General features: G+C 39.5%; 1 long non-coding RNA gene across 14 annotated transcripts in view; it reads right to left on the bottom strand.

The window, feature by feature from the left end:
* LOC110397572 overlaps positions 1-17,396 on the bottom strand; it is a 190,591-nt gene that overhangs the window by 18,776 nt on the left and 154,419 nt on the right. For 9 of the 14 annotated variants that reach the window (XR_002437849.1, XR_002437856.1, XR_002437848.1 and 6 more), the window contains exons 3-4: positions 8,830-8,933; positions 1,026-5,519 (exon numbers count right to left, since the gene is read on the bottom strand). This is a non-coding gene — a long non-coding RNA (uncharacterized LOC110397572). Of the gene's footprint in view, positions 1-1,025; positions 7,815-8,829; positions 8,934-17,396 lie in introns of all 14 variants that reach the window. The other 5 variants (XR_002437852.1, XR_002437857.1, XR_002437859.1 and 2 more) reach the window with 5 other exon arrangements.

Genomic DNA, 17,396 nt, shown 5'->3' with positions numbered 1-17,396 from the left:
CAAATTCTCTTCCTAGGCACGAGGTCTACACTTTTCATGGGAAGCTTCTGACTTGCTGGGTTCTGTGTAGGATGAAAGAGAATCACATGCAAATCACATATGGAACATCACAGCTCTTCTCTGAACGGCTTTTGTCAGAAGACCTGTTTCAAAGAAGGGGAAAAAGGGCCACATGCTTACTGGCAAACATGTTACTGTAAGCTCAGTCATCTCTAGGCTTCCAGCACCATGATGGAAGAAGGTAATGAGGTCATGGGTTGTTTTTTTAGGTTCTGAAGACTGACTTTGAGAACTGGGGAAAAGTAAACAAAGGATTATTTATTAAATGAAGCAAGGATTATCCATTACAGGGTAAATCTTGCTTCCCTTACATGTACAAATAGTTCCCATTGACTACGAACAAGTCAAATACTTACATAAGACATTTGTAACTTTTTATGTAACCTTATAAAACTGCATTTGTACTCCTGTGTCCTGAGTTTTAAGAAGCATGCAGCAGTTAGCCAGTTTGCTAAGTGCATAGAGAAACAGAGTAGCCTCATTCTTTTTTGCTGCAGATATCTTCAAAGACAGGTTTAAACAAGAAAACTTATCTATTTAACCACAAGGCAAATTTATCAAGAGAAAAATATCCAGATAACTAAGCACATTTCATGGGATACTCTCAATCCCAGTGTGAACAGGGTGGATGGGAAAAGGAGAGGAGGACCAAAGCAAAGAATGAAAAAATTCAGGAGGTATTTAAATGGAAAGTTTCTCTTCCTCCCGCACATTCCTCAGAGTCTTTCAGGACACAGGGCAGGGCTAGCCCAGGAACAGGTCTTACTGGATAACGTAACCTTTATTATAAGATACAAATTCATTTCAGAATGATTTTCTTCCAGCCAGCCAGCTGTAGTTACTCAAGGAAGATTAACCAGAATGCAATTGGTTTCAGCCATTATCCAACAACATGGGCTAAATTCCACAATTATACAGGATGCCGACACAGATACTGTTAACCATTAACTTAGTGATGTCCCTACCTAATCACAGCTGTCTCATCTCTTAGCAGAGCTTTTCCCAGGTGCAAGTGCAGCAACACTGAGGAACCAGGAGGGCTGAGGTGCTTTTGTCATCCCCTGCACAGTGCTGCCTGGATTTGTTCGCTGCATGGCGCATAGGGGCTCACCTCCTGCCCCAGTGTCCCTGTTGGCTGCACATGACAAATTTGTACTCAGTCACCATTTGTGCATCAAGTATGTCTAGTATTAAGTCACATGACAGTTTGCATGGCTTATAACTGGTGTTATGCTCTGTATACTAGATACAAAAAACTGTTCTCATCATCCTTCATCTTTCTTGATTCCGTTAGAAATCACCCTGCTTTATGTTTCCCATAGTTTATCTTAGGAATGCATAAATAATGGCCTTTCATAAATAGAGAAGGAAACATTCAGCCTCCTATTTTAACTTTATTCAGAGGAACAGCTGAATCCAAAAGGAAGATTTGGATGTTTTCCCCTCTTTCTTTGAAAAGTCAGCTACAGAAATGGAGAAGAGCAGACTTGAATCACTACTAGACAAGTGCATTCAGTGCTGCTCTGGAGTAACTCACAGACATTCTTTCCCCTGCGGTGAAATATTTTGAAATCCCTCATTTTTGTCTGAATGGCAAATGCCAAAACCTCAGTGTTTATCATGAGGAGAAATTCTTGTCTTCTGGCCAACTCAGCTTCACAGCAAGAAGTAGGAAGTTAAGATTATGGCAAAGAGAGGATTTCTACATTCACGTAGAAGTAGACAGAAGTAACTTTTAGTCCTCTGACCTCCTGTAGCACTAAGATATCAAGGATTAGAATCATGATACTGTATGGAAAGTTATCAACTGGATGAATTCCTTAGGGCTTTCTTGACCATTATCTTTGATTTTTCTCTAAAGATGGCTTAGTTAAACTTAGACATTCTTCATCTACAGCTGAAGAAATGCCAGGAAATTGTTACAGCAGATATCAAGTACTCCATGCTAACTCTTTCAAAAACAGGGGTGGGATGGGGTGGGAGGAAAGGTAAAATGATGTATTTGCTCAAGTCCAAGTCAGAATGCATTTCCTTTCTTGATCACAATGCATACTGCCACGGTCCAACCTGTCACACATAATCTGAGTTCAGTCTGCAGTTTGACCTATGCTTGTGCTGTAGCTTGTGCAGATTCTGTTTTATATCAACTCAATCGTAAGGCATTTTTTATCCAGCTAAAATACCGAACTAGGCTCTTCCTTGCATCTTTTCCATGACAACTGCAGTTTTTCCTTGTGCAGCTCCCTCAGTGTGTGGCTGCCAAGATTACGCTCTTAGGCCACAGTTTTGAGTACAGCCCTCTTCCCTCAGCATCCCTTCACTATCTGCTTGTCTGCAGTCTGAAGGCTCTGCTTCACCCCTCTATTAGTCACTATTGTGGTATCTCCATCCAATGTGTGATGCCTTATGATTGACCTCTTGTTTTATCCAAATATGTGTGATAATAGCAATCTGTGAACACACGGAAAGTGACTTCACTGCTGTCCTTCAAACTTCTCATCATAAACATGTCACCAGTCCACCACCTTGGGAAGCGTGATGTTGCGAGTGTGATGAGCCGGATTGTTTCACCGTATTTGTGAGCTTCCATGCCTATCTGCAGTTCTCATTTCTCTCCCACAGCTTGTGGTCTGGCCCTTCACTTTGCGTCTGCATGCCATTGAGAGTGGCAGAGGAAGTACTGAACACCAATGCTCCTCTGTCTTCCAGGTGTACCATCAATTAAACAAAATTACACTGTCATCACGTAAGCTTCTTTTAAGGAAGAGATGGTCCTGGTCCATGTCAGCTGGGTATCTGCATGCCATTTCTGTTGGTCCCTAGGATGTTAGTTAAGCTGGGTCTTGATTTACAGAGAATTTCACCATGAAGCTTAGGGTTATGCTGCGCTCCTCAACTAATTTGCATTGCCCATCTAACCTGAACTGAATGGAATGGGGAATCAGTGATGTAGTGAGAACATGCTGTAGGTAGCAATCCATTTGCAAGAGTAAAAGACATAAAGAAAGGCCTGCCCTCTGTACTTCCATTTAACTTCTGAGAAAGAATATCATGAGAGAGATTTCCTTGAGGAAGCTCTGGGCTTTGGTTTTCCAGGGAGAATATTACCTGGAAAGAGGTCAGGAAGGCTCCTTGAGGAATCTTCCTGCAAATGAGAGCCGCCCACATTTCTGTAACAAGGTGCCCCGCAGTCTGTGGCCTGAGAGCATCTACATCCTCAGTGATATGGGGTACTGAAATGGCTGCACCCTTCTGGGTTGGATGGGAAGATCTAAGTAGGGAAAGGAAAACAAAGGAGACTTTGTCCTTTCTCTAATTAACCCATTAATCAGTGTTCTTCTCTTTCCTGCTCCTCACTTGACATTGACAGTTTTTACACATTTGGCTGCTCTGTAGAGACTAACTGTGCAACTTACATGCTTTTGTGTCTCTTTCCACCTCAAAGAGCCTTGTCACAGGCATAGATAGGGGATGAAAGGTTTAGCCCCTCATTAACTTTGAGGTTGTGTTTATCGCTGTGTTGACCAGAAAGTGACAGGTACAAAATTGAGAGAGCAGACCTATAGTCCTCAGAGCTTGCAGGTATGAACTTTAGAGGTGTGCACAAATGAATACAGGGTTTTCTGAATGGGGTTGCAAATTAAACTTATGTCAGACATATTTTTTTCCTGTGTTTGGTAATGCAAAGGGAAATCACAGGATTCAAATTTAGTTTAACTGGGATCAGTTCTGTGCTTTTCTGTGGATGGTCAAATTCTCTAAACTGGAACAATTATTGGTACAACCAAGACAGTGTATAATTTCTGTACAGTCATGGAAGTACTGTTCACATCTCCTCTCAGATCCCTCCCAAAATCTAAAAAGAATAAGGCAGAATAAAGACTGGGAGATGTCATGTTTCTCTTTCTAGTTCTGTCTCTCTCTCACAACTGCTTTCCATTTTTGTGGGCTTGAAGTATTTGTGTTTAAAAACCATTTCATTAAAACAAGTATTAAAGGTTTTAAAATGGCTTTGTTGTAATGCAGTTTTAAGTAGAGATAAATCTGTGAACTACTGCAATCTGACAGAGATGTTTTCTTGGAATAATCACTGAATTCAACTTTCATAAAGAAAAAAGTTTTTTTTGAGGTTACATCTTCATATGATCTTCTTATGAGCTATTTCGTCTTGTAAAATTTGCACTGACACGTTGCAGCTTATTGTACACTATGCTTCATGAACACAACATGCAATTTTCTAGCACTAACAATTTTGTAGTGCTAATAATGCACACAGTGACATGCACAGTGCTATACAGAGCCCTGCCAACTAAAAGCAGCTTTCAAGGAAAGGTAGAAAAAAAATCTCCATGGTTTATTACACCTCATCAAGCTTTCTAATGAGTTATAGCTACTAATTCTAAGGAATCGGTATCCTAAAACTTGCTTTATTTGATCTATTCCTTTTCTCACATGTTATATTACTGAACATCACTTGTGAAGCTTCTTCCACTGGAGTGTAATAATTCCAGTGCCCCATTTTCATTGGATGTTGTCAGCTGTAATCCAAACTTACGTAGTAGAAATGAATGACAGATGGTTTTTACTTAGAAAAATTATAGATATTTCTAGAGAGGGAATTTTGAAACCATTGGGAAGAGGTATAAGCACATGAGTAGGTACAAGCCTGGAGATAAAGGCCTGAAGAAGATCAGCAGCATTCTGGAAAAACTCTTAGAAGTGAGACTGGAAGTTTGAGCCATTTGTAATGTTGGCCATGGCAGATGAAACTCTCAATGGAATAAGTTGTTTCCCTCTGTTTGGCACCCAGGACTGACGTCTGGCCTAATTACGATATATTCTTGATCAGCACTAAAGTCCAGGTTTATTTATTTATTTATTTATTTTACCTTCAAACAGTTTTATATTATGTAACAGATCTTGCATCCTGAGTCTGTCTGACATGCTTGGTTAACTGAAACTCGGGCTGTGGAACTCAATCCAATCAACTGGAAACTTTTTGAGGTAGACACAAAGCACTGCAAGGCTCAGGGTAGGAGCTGAGAGCAGGTTAAGTGCTTTGCCATACTCACATGAATTGAACGTGAATTCAGCAGCTGCTTGGGATTAGGTCTCCCTTATTGAGAAAGACAGGAGCTTTCCTGGAGTCATGAAATACTCTGTGGAAACAAATTAGTCCCAAGAAAAGTGATTTTTATTCTTGGACTTGTTATAGGCTGTAAGAGCTGGATTCAGCTTGGTACTTAAGGCTGTGCAGATCTGGATCTCAAGTGCTGCCATTTGTTTGACACAGTTTAAAGCCACAACTCTAGCTGCAATTCAGAGCATGAAAAATAGTTTCCACTGGATTCCTGTAGTTTCGACTTCATCACTTGCGTTACAATGATTTCTTGTTGTGCCTGAACAGAGTCCACAAACTCTGCAATTTACTGCTTCCTGCAACAGTCTGACACGGTCCCCTGTGGGAGAAAAATAAGTTAAACACAGAACTTTTTCCTCTTAAGGAATTATATTGATCTTGCAGATGCTGAGTTGACTTACTGTGTTTTTCCTTAGAGTACTTGGCTGCAGATCCACTTAAGATTAAGTATAAGAGCCCTATCATCTCATTTCCCCTTAAGCCTACGCATTATAATCTGTGTCAGTTACTGACTTGCAGCTTTCTCTTAATGATGAGATTTAATGTTACGAAGCAGCTCTTCAATGTTTGCTAAATTCTGTGTCATTATTTCCCAACTATGATAACTAGATTTCATTTCTCTCAAAATTGTGTCCTATAAGCAGCCTGAATTTCAAGTGCAATATATAGAAAATATAAATATTGAAATTTAAGATATGGCTCATACTGTTTTCCACTGGAGTGTCTCTTCTTGTTTCAAAACCTGCAAGAGTGTAGCTCAAGTAGCCCACTCCAGAGAGCGAATTCATCATGTGTCTACTTCAAGGCCCTCTCCTGGTTTAAGGGCTAGCTACACTGGTAAATAATCCACAGACTTTAGGAGGAGACAACACTGACTCACATTCCTTCTGGAAGAGCACCAGTTTGCTTCTCTTGTTATCCCCATTCTCCTTTCCTTTGCCTCTTTCCCATTTTGTTCTTTCTGAGATGGGACTGAAGAGGTTCCTGCACCTCAGGAGATTTGTGAGTTGTTTATTTGGAGTAGACCTTGATACTTCTATTTCAGCTTGACTAATTGGACTTTCCTACACATGAACTCTTTTCACACTCAACCTCAAGCTTTCCACATCGGGTTATAAAAGAGCACGTCACCACTAGCTTATCCTCAGCCAGACAGCCTACAATGATTTTCATTTTGTGCTCATCATCAGCTGAGCATAACTGATCAACATAGTGATAAGGCAGTGGCACATCAATAGTGCAATACTATTCTATTTGCATTTAATGCCTGAGAACTGAAATTTGTGCTTGGTAATGTTTGACAGATAATAAATGAGAGAGTTTTGGTCCTAGTGGTTTGCAGTTTTAGCTGTTGATGTGTGCAGAGTGTGTAGCTCGAAGGCAAAATATGCTGGCATGGCACTTCCTGTAAGGTTCATCATCCACAGTTACTCTTGTAATCTTCAGACTGATTGCTGTTATTCCAAATTGTTTGTGCACTAGTGCTAAGGTGATTTTATTCTGTTGGCATTTTTACCATAATTCAGCAAAAGCAAATAACGTTCACTTCCATTCTTCAGAGCTCACGTGGCCAACAGAAAATGACCCTAAGATACAACTGTTATATTTCCACAAGAAAGAGACTGCGTTTAGGGCAAAGGATTTTAACCTTCTGGAGTAAATAAAGGAAAAAAAGTCTTGTAATTTCTGCACTGTTTTACAGCTAATTGATTTATAAATTTGACTTTATTTCCTCATTTTATTGCTAGGAAGCAATAAAACCACCAGTCCATGCAGTTCAGAAATTCACCACAGAGATGCTGCAAGTAGAGAGAGCCAGAAAAAAAAAGTGTAAAATACCTTTTAAACTAGACATCCCATTTCTCTATAATGGTGAATTTACCACAGCTGTTTTCCTTTCCTTCACAGAGCATAAGGGGTATAGTAGTTAAGATAATTATGTTCCAGCCCTTCAAATGCTAACTAATTTACTACATAGTTTGATCAGAGATGATATTTGTTGGATCGAGCTAGTTGCAAGCAGCCACTAGGCATTACTGTGGAATGCAGGTGCAAGGGGAAGTCCTTCTTCACATTTGGCTTTAAAAATGGGACAGACTACAAGGGCAGTGTGCCTGGCTCAGGCTTTGGTGACACAGAGGTTTAGGGTCTCATAATGACTTCTCTTTGCTCTGGTCAAAGGCTCACTGTGGATGCTTTTAAAAGTGCTTAGGCACAGAAAGTTGCATGCTGGCTCTTCTCTAGCAGATGCCAGCTCTGCATCATGCCATGCACCAATGCCTCTTGGAAAGAGAAATGAGCCTCTTGAATGAGAAATGAAAAATGTAAGGTGGTTTCCTAGAGTCTATCCCATGCCTCCAGTGAATGCTACTCCCAATTACGGTTTGTTTTTCTGTAGCTTTTAGTGGCTGCAGATGATTATGGGGTACAGTAAAACAAGAATTAATGAATTGCAACTTTTTTGAAAGTCAAGTGGCAAAAGACTATGAGTTTCTGCTCTGATTGCTTCTCCTCCTCCTGTCCATAGTCATGATGGGTGCACACTCTCCTTGCTCTCTCCGTCTCCTCCTCTGCCTCTCCTTTCCTTCTCCCTCATTTTGGCTCCAGTGCATTCCTAAAAGGGTAGCAAACACTTTAATTAATTAGATTAATAATTTCTGATATGTATGAGCCAAGGAAACTCCCTTAAATATGTGGGAAAATTGCCTTCTGAGAAGTGTGTTGTTGAGGATAGTATTTGGTACTGATAGAAAGCATGAAAGACCAAGTATATTGGAGGGCTGTGGTGTTCAGATAATGTTCCCTTTAGATGTCTTTTATTTCTTAGAAAGTCTGGTCAGCATCTGTATAACATCAATTTTGCAGTTTTCACTTCGATACCTTGTATGGCAAAGGAAGGCAATGACAGTACCTTTAAATGGGATACAGCTACTATAGAGCAATAGCATCCAGCGAGATGCTACTCCCTCAGCTGCTAACCCTTAAATGAAGGTGAGGAGAGGTGGATCCCAGGCTCATCCCTTCTGGTCACTCAGGTGCATTGCTTGCACCTGAGCTCCCTGGGTTAGCCATATCTTCTCACATGGTGCACAACTGTTGGTTCAGGCTGTGACCTGGCAATTCCCTGCACACCATATCCAAGTTACTATGACAACTGTGGCCTTAGACTTGATCACTTTATGAATGGACAAATAATGTGATCATGAGAGATGCATGCTGAGGTCAGAATGTGGCTGGCCAATGTTTATTTAATTGAGTCCCAGGACAGAAACCAGAAAATTCTGAACAGGTAGGGTTATCTTCCAAGGCACATAGGAATACAGAAATAATACTTCAAATAATTTGAGTCTGACCTTCCTATATCAGCTGGAGTGTTAGTGTTTGGTGCACAGTAAATTTAATTTCAATATCAAGAATTTTCTTGATACTAAACATGGTAAATCCATTCCTGTGCAATACTGTAACGCAACCTCAAAGTTCTACAATGTAACTACTACTGGAACCAGTATTTTTAAATTATAATAAACTAGATTTTACAGTGCATTGGCATTTTACTTCAAATACAGTTGATGGAGAGAGAAAAAAATAATAAATAGTACAAAGTATGAAAGAGAACAAAGCCCCTTTACTTTTAAACCATGGCAGTTCTGAACCTGAATGAGCTCCTGGTGCAGTTCATTGATGAACGTTATTCCAGAATGGGTTGCCATTGCTGCTGATTTTGCAGTGCAAGCTGAAAAGGAAGCAGAGGTGTTCCTGGTTAAAGAGATGGGAATTTCCTGGTGAGCACATAATGCCGGTTGACGCCAAGAACAGCAGAAGATCTTTAACTCACAGAAGAAGCTTAAAGACTCAATAAACTTGCTCTACTGAATCAAGAATGGCAGGCAGGTTTTAGAAAAAATATGCTGACTTCTGGCAAGAGCTGTTTATTTAGTGGACTTCACTTATTTACTAAGCTATGATAAAACATTACTTTCAGATAATATAGGACAATAACTACCTACTAGAATTTCAGTAGAGTGACCATTTCTTTATTTTCTGGGAAAAGTCATAGAATCATTAAGAAAAAAACCTCTAAGATAATCTAGTTCAACCATCCACCTACCACCAATATTGCCCACTGACCATGTCCCTCTGTGCCATATCTCCACCGTTCTTGAACCTCTCCAGGGACGGTGACTCTACCACCCTCCTGGGCAGTCTGTTCCGATGCCTGGTCACTATTTCAGATAAGTTTTTCCTGATATTCAACTTAAAGTCCATGTATGTAGGGAAAAATGGTGATTTATTCATGTGAATTCCCTCAAAAATACTCAAAAACTGAAAGATGATTTGCTTAAGTGTTCTCCCTCTTGAAACTTACTTTCCCAAACATATAAAGGTACTGTGAGATATACCATCTAGGAGAAGAGTAATAGTGATAATTGTGAGAAAAACCTATGATTTTGTGCTGAGTATGTAGGGAGACAGTAAGTTTATTGGAAGGAATATAGACTTGAGAGGTTTGGGTTGTATTGCTTTACCTCTACTCACCATGTTAAAGAGGTGCAAAATAGTTTCATGTGTCATCCCTGGTAAGAACATTGCGCTGAAAGAGGTGAGAGTGTACTGGACATGGTGGGCATGTAAAGGCAAAATTAGAATGCTTGAATTATTCTCATGGCAGTGAAAATGCTGAGGTACCGAGACTGTGGTGCTGTCCTTCAATGTGAACAATATATTTACAAGACGTTAATAAACATATTCTTCTAGTTATCCATGCAGTGAAGATTGCACAGAAAACCCCTTGCAAAATAAAGCAAAAATATTTTAATATATCATAAAGGTCAGATTCAAGCCATTTTCAACCTATCAGCATAAGTAATATGCATGTAAAAATAGGTTTGAAATTTTGCATTAACAGTCACATCCTCCCCTTGCGTAAAGCAGAATAGATTCCTTATGTCCAACTGAGTTGGGACAATTTATAGCATCTGGCAGCTCAAACATCTACATTATAAGTATATAAACTCAGGGAGGAAAATTATACAAGAAATATGCAAACTTTGTTTTCAGAACAAACAAAACAAAAGTTATGTATTACAGAAAACTTGGGTATGCCTCAGTTTCAGTTTCAGAGTGAGCTTGAGAAACCTGGCCTATGTTCCTGAAGTGGTTTGCAACCACAGGCCAACTTTCAAGGGGAACACCCTGCTCCCCATGGGGAAGGATTTATGATTTTATTCAGGATGTATGAAATTCGATGATTTTGGCTGGATTTCAGGACACAGAAGAGGGGGCAGAGGCTACATTCGTTTGCACCCCTTCCAATCTGCTTGTTGTCGATGAAGTTTTCGTGACAATGAACCAAGGCAGAATATGGTCTAGAGAGGGGGAACCACGTGCTTTGTGATAATGGACCAAAAATAATAATTTACTGACTTTTCTATGAGCGGAAACTGCTGGTGATGGCAGATGTCAGAAAACAAGGCTACAGCAGAAAACAACAGACTCACACAGTCTCATTGAAGATCTTTCTTCTAGATCCTAAATTCTTATTGCCTCTGACCCAGGGAGGAGATCCCTTATAACGCTATGTGGAATAAATGACTGTAAATAGATGAAATCAGTCGTGTTTCCAGAATTTGTCTATGTGCAGACAAGTATCTGTTCCTGGAGTAGAGCAGGAACTTCTCATCCCTCAAACTGCAGCAACAGACATTTATGCATTTTGAGGAAAGCTGCTTGAAACTGAATTTTTAAGACCTCTTGGTATCCAGTCAGTTGAAGGAAATGCTTCCCAGTGTTCCTTGACTTGTTTAGTTTGATACTATCTTTCACATGGTAACATTTATTTAACAAAAGCAGCACGTGGGGGGATAATCGCTATCTAAAATAAGCAGTGTCCGAGCCAGATCTCTGGCTGACATCCATTGCCTTTATACCACTGGTGCATGAGGGAATTCCTCAGCACTGCCGAGCCGTGGGAGCCCCTCTTGCTTTGCTTTTCGGGGGGACCGTGCCTGGGACAAAGCAGGAGGAATTCTGAAACCATTTGTGAACTCTGGCAAGCCCCAGCTGCAGGAAGGGCCTCTGGGAGGATGCTGCAGCTGGAAGCAGCTCTGAGTAGGTTGCAGACTCCCCCCGTGGGGTGGGAGGTCTGAGACTTGTGGTGTTGGCGTCTTGCTGCATGAGGTGACGCTTGTGTATCTGTGCCCAAATATGCCCTCAGTGCCTTCAAAACAGAGAGACAGGCTTCTCTGAGTGGGTGTAAAGACCCCTGCCTATCATCTAAACCTATCTGTGTTTTGTAAGCCTAACAAGCAGTTAGTAACACCCTGAAAGTAATGGGTATTGCCTAGGAGGCTGAAAGTGAGAAGTGAACTAGCAAGTTGTGCTCCACCTGGGACAAAGATGTCTTGACTTGAAACTGTAAACTTTCTTTGGGATATACTCTGCACTTGAATAATCAAGCATGGAATGATTTATTGGCATTTTATGCAGATAGAAGACTTGGTCTGAAGAGAGACAAATGCCCTATTGAAATAGGTTTCTTTTTGATGGAAATAAAAATAAAATGCTTGACTTGCTGTTTATCACAATGTAGCTTGCAATCTTCTATGTGTCCTTAGAGAGAGAGTGTTCATATACTCTACAGATGTGTAACATTAGCTAGCATGACATTTTTCACTTAATATCCAACATGTGCTCGCTGTGTTCCTCATTATTACTCAACAAAAAGCTTTCACAGCCTAAAATTAATTAAAAAACACCGCAGTAATGCAGCCACATGCTCTCATGAAATGAGAATATCACTGCTTGAAATGTTAGCCACAACAAACTGAAAGTCTCGTGGTCTCATCATAGTGAGCTGTTCATCTTCCTTCTCGTGTGCTAATATTCCCAAATACATGGTAAAACATTAAAATCTGATTACAGAATAGATGACCAGAAAACTTCCCCTCACCTGTAAGGTAGGTCTAGCTGCTTGGTTAATGTTGCCATTCAGGTACAATTTAAAGTCGGCAGAGAAAGTCATTCCAGAACCTACACAAGAAGGTCACAAACTCCCTTTGAAAGCTCTGATACTTCCTTTTGTTCACTCTTACGTATCTGATTACAAATTACTAAATCCTACTGCTATTTGAGAACTTTTAGATTCTAATCAGTACTTTGATGAATGTACAACACAATAATGCAGATGAGTGATGTCACCCTTTATGCATACAACAGCATGCATGGACGAAAACGCGGAGAAACCATTCAAAAGCACTGGGGTCTTTGTGATCTTGGAGCTTCCTTTGTAATAAATCCTGACTGTAAATTATTGCCTAACAATAAGGCATTGTTAAAATGTCTAATTAAACAGTTTTTAAAAGTCATGTAAATACAAAATGTTCTCCTTCAAATGTGATGAGTTGACTTTACAATGATCAAATAGGATGAGAATGTAGAATAAGGAAATACTACAGATATTCAGTTGAATAAACAAGAAGGAAACGTTAGTAAATCTCAGTAACGCCTGCAAATTAAATATAGTTTCTTTAGCATTTAGGAATTAGGTAACACTTTTTGCCATCGTAAAGATGACTTCTATTAAATGAAGCTGAGATAAATGTCATTCACTTCCCTCATGGAAGAAAAGAAAACCAAAGCAAATAGCTGTTAATAAATAAGCGAAGAATTCTCAAAAGGTAGGGTGTTTACATGAAAGATAATGAAACCAAGTCATTAAAGAAAAATGATAATAGACATGTAAACATCATGCTGTGTCTATATTTATTTATTTATTTATTTTTGTAATGCTGACATGTTGTCAACGGTTTACAGGCGTTCGGCCCGGTTCTGTGACGAAGGGGATGGGGGATCCATGGGCCCACACCCCAGAAAAAAGGGAAAAAGGGGAAAAGGGTAAGGAGATGGCCCTGAGAGCAAAGAACAGCGGCAACTATCTGAGGAGAAACAAACTAATTTACTAAATAAGATATCGGAATGCAAAACAACACACTATAATACAATGTAATTACAATTTAAGCTGATAAATCCAATACAGAGAGAGAGAATGTCCCAAAATCAAGGTAGGCCTTACTCTACTACCGACGATAAGACGGCTGGAGAGCGAGGTGCTGCCAAGATGAGAGACGGCAGAAAAAGGGACGAGGTCTCATGATCTGCAAGTTTTTATACTGCGAGCTTTTATCTTTTCCCTCCGGCTGGAAAATGGTAACAGAGGAGCAAAGTACCGTGGGGACTGTAGTAGTCCTTCTCTTCTGAGAACCAGGTACGTTCGCTACATGATGTTATGATGTGGAGTACCAATAACCGAAAATCATAAAACCATGACACATGTTCTTGAGATCTTTTTTGAACAGGTTACCATGCTTGTATTCAGTCTTTTCATTGGCTATGAAAACGTCGTAGGACTAGTTTTTGAATTTAAAAACCATGTTGAAGAGATATGAGGATGATGGTATAAGCTTATAAATGGAAAGTGGAGAACCACCTCTCTGCTACCTATCCAACACCAGATGAGGTCTTAAAAGGGATAATGTTTGTCTAGTTGTATATAGTCTTTATATTTCTGTCCTGTGTGGTTTTGCATTATAATGTTAATATTCTTATAATGTGGATTATGAAAACTGGGGAATTATAACCAAAGCAAAGGTACCAAAATGTTACATTGCGTGAAGGAGAGGGCTCTCTGCAGAGTTGCTGGGAGTGGAAGGCTGTTGCCTTCCAGTAACCTTCCTTCTTTTCTCTATCAGGGTCTGCGGACAGCAACAGTCCTTTAGGCTGATACAGCTGATGTACAGGAAAAAAACGTTTCCTGTAGAAGTCAGTATCTTAGGTATACATGCATGGGTTCACCTCTGTCTTAACTAATCAATGCTGTTTATTAGACATAAATGTAATTAAGGAGTATTTTGTGCCTATGCCAAACTTGCAATGGGAACAGCATAAAAATACTGGACCACTTACAAGTTTCTCTCCAGAGCTGTACAGATCTTCTGTGGTATGGGCTGCAATCATAGTTATGTCTAGTGCGGGGTATTGATAGTTCAAGAACTAGAAACCAGCTTCTGCACTGGTTTGAAATTAACTTATATCCCCCACTTTTTCTATATCATTCCTTTTGTATGTGTGTGTGTATATATGCATATACATACATACATATATATATATATATATATATAACTCCAGTTGTCTGTGCTGGTTTATGTGGGAAGCCTGTTATGCAAACCAAATGCTTTTGCCAGCTGCAAAGAGGTTCTCTTTGCAGTACGTCACTTTCCATTATCATGGGGCAGTGTATTTTCAACACTTAAGCATGTCATGTCACCACATGTTTAACATTTAAAGAGGTGGTATGCTGCTCGTAGCAGTGAAAGCGTTTCTTATGTGGTTGGTTCCCCTGTTGATTGTAATACGGAAATCCACTATCCTCTAGCTGGACAAATTTCTCCCAAGTGAGGCTGAAATAAACATGGGTAGTAACACAGTATCAATTCATTTCATTCCCCCTCCTTCCTGTTCTTCCATCACTTCTAATCCATCTGACAGACTTCAAAAGATCCTGGCCATAAGATAAGCTGTAAGAAGTCTCCAGTTATTTCTAAAGTTATCGGAGAATCTGAAATATTGGAAGAGGTCACTCTTGAATCCATGTAAGTATGAAAACAAAGTCATGCTAGCACAGATAGTCTGTCTTCATGCATTTTACGCTATAAAGAGTGGCATTATGATTGCTTGGAAGGAGAGTTTTTTATGATCAAGAGCAGAAGAAAGGGATTTATAGTCACTAATACACTGTCTGGATGCTTAGCCATTTATATTTTCAGTAATTGCATCTGGGAAAAAAAAAAGTCCTTTTCCTGCCAACACGTAGGAAAAATGAGGGCTGATTGAATTAATTATGGAAACTAGTTTGATTAGAAATTGAGACAAATCTCCTGGGATTCTAGGAACCTGGTTCCTTTGTGACACTCCTTCCATGCTCTTATGAGCTTAATTCTTGATACTGAATGATAAAAAACATTAGTTTCTGAAACCAGCTGTTGTGGGTTTGGTAGTTTGGAACCACATTTTGAAAGCTGAATGTAAACCATAAATATGTGTAAATGCAGATCTGTCAGCCTGTTCCTCCAGGTACAAATTGAACCAAAGGCTATTATTTCAAAAATGTTATTGGAGACACTAGAGACGCACCTTTTACTGCTAGGAAGACAACCAAGAAGAGATTGGATAATGCTATGATTTCTGTGAATGATGGTGTATGACATGTCTGTAATATGGAATGGCATATATACAATATGGGCCTTTTAACAGACACTTAGAGGCACTACATGTCAGTGTTCTGGTATTTTCTGCTTCCTGAACCGAAGTCCAGTGCCATTTTGCTGTAAGGGTGGAAGCACTGGCTCAGAATCTGATTTTGAAAAAAAAAAAAACATTTCTGTTCTACATTCTTGTTAGCACAAGTCAGGCTTTAAACACCTGAAAAACCAAGCTCCCCACTTTCTCGCTTTTCATTCATTCATTAAAACTTGTGAGAGATGCTTGGATATCACTGCCTAGCAGGGCTTGGAGCTCCCAGCCTCTCGCATCATTCCTTGAAACTGAGTTTCCTGAGGCAGTTTGTGGGCCCCAACTTGTGAGCTGAAAGCAACAAAATCCTTTGATAACTGCACATAGCAGCTTGCTTCACTTCCCCACTTTCTTGTTCCTGTTACTTCCACTCTGCGCGGTTATATCAGGTGAGCTTGATAGCCTGGAGTTTTGTGTGCCACTGTCTTACAACTGAGGCTTGCAACGGCACTGGTAACTGTTTCCCAACCCACAGTGGTGTTACTCTTCCTAGGATTTGTGAAAGCCTACGCAGAAGCAGAAAAGCTACTTAGGGACAGCCCATCTAAATAGTTACTGAGGATTGTGGCTCTCTGCTGTTTTTGCCCATTTTGTGAGTCATGGGCAAAAATACCAGAAAAATCACATGCAGAATTGCTCCACTAAATAGTAGTGGAAGTATACAAGTATAGAAAGAAAGAGTTGCATTTCTGGTGTATTTATGAAGAAAAGTCTAGAAAAGGAGTTCCTCCTTTATCAGGCTTTAAAATGGACACTCTGCTTTTTTTTTTTTACCAGAAAATTAAGTTTCCACATATCGGTGATCATAGAAATACTGTTCCTAAGTGGAAATCGTATAATACTCAATACATTTCACAGGTAGCTCTGTTTTCCAAATACTCTTTGAAAACGACAAATTAACAATGATTATAGTTTTATATAATGTATAATTACGTATTATTTACTGAATAAAGAGTGAACAGTGAAAGTAGAGGTCATGCCATAACACGCACTACATGAAGAGTCGGAGAAGAATACTTTTTTATGGGGCCACTTCTTTCACCATTCGGAAGTTGTGGGAAAATATTTCTAAAATACAGCCTTGACAGGTATTATATTCCAAAATGAGTTTCCTGAAGCACACAGCACAGCAACTAATTAACACTCAACATCTCAAAATGCCTCCTTTTTCTCTACCACTTAATTGTTGCAGAGCTCTGCTGAATATAATTTTTATTGGACTTTTAAAATGACTTTTGACATATAAAATATATGTCAGATCCGAGTAATATAGATGCAGCCCACATATTGGAAACGTTTTTTACCAGCTTCAAAGTATGATGGAATGATATTTGACAATTTCTAAAATGCAGTTAGGAAAATAAAAATGTGTAGAGAAATGTAAGCATAAGGAGTGAAAAAACAATTTGCAATCAAACTTTTTTGTGCATGCACAAATGAAAAAAACAAAAACCATGTAATGCAATCTGGAAGTGTAATGCATAGAAACTGTAGGTATACCTCTGAAAAATGTTTTTATAACTCAACTTCGTTAGGGCAAATTAGTCCTATTATACTAGAATGATTGACGAAAGGCAGAACTATATATCTTTTGCCTTTGCAACTCAAAACTTAAAAAAAAAAGGGGGACTTAGGGAGGGATGCATAGCTGATGTTTCAGAATATTCTTGTACATTTTTGGTTGGATGGTTGCATGCAGACTTGGACACTGTGCCCAGAGCATTTTGCATCCATTTGATATTATTATGGCTGCTAGTTGAAAACTGCAGAATACTGAAACCACATACTTAAAAGATGCAAATGACTTTTACAGTATTTTGTGTACATTATTTCAGTTTCAGGTGTAGGA

Source organism: Numida meleagris, chromosome 4 (genome assembly GCF_002078875.1).
Source record: "Numida meleagris isolate 19003 breed g44 Domestic line chromosome 4, NumMel1.0, whole genome shotgun sequence".
Classification (NCBI taxonomy): Eukaryota; Metazoa; Chordata; class Aves; order Galliformes; family Numididae; genus Numida; species Numida meleagris.
This window is presented reverse-complemented; position numbering and strand designations above follow the sequence as displayed.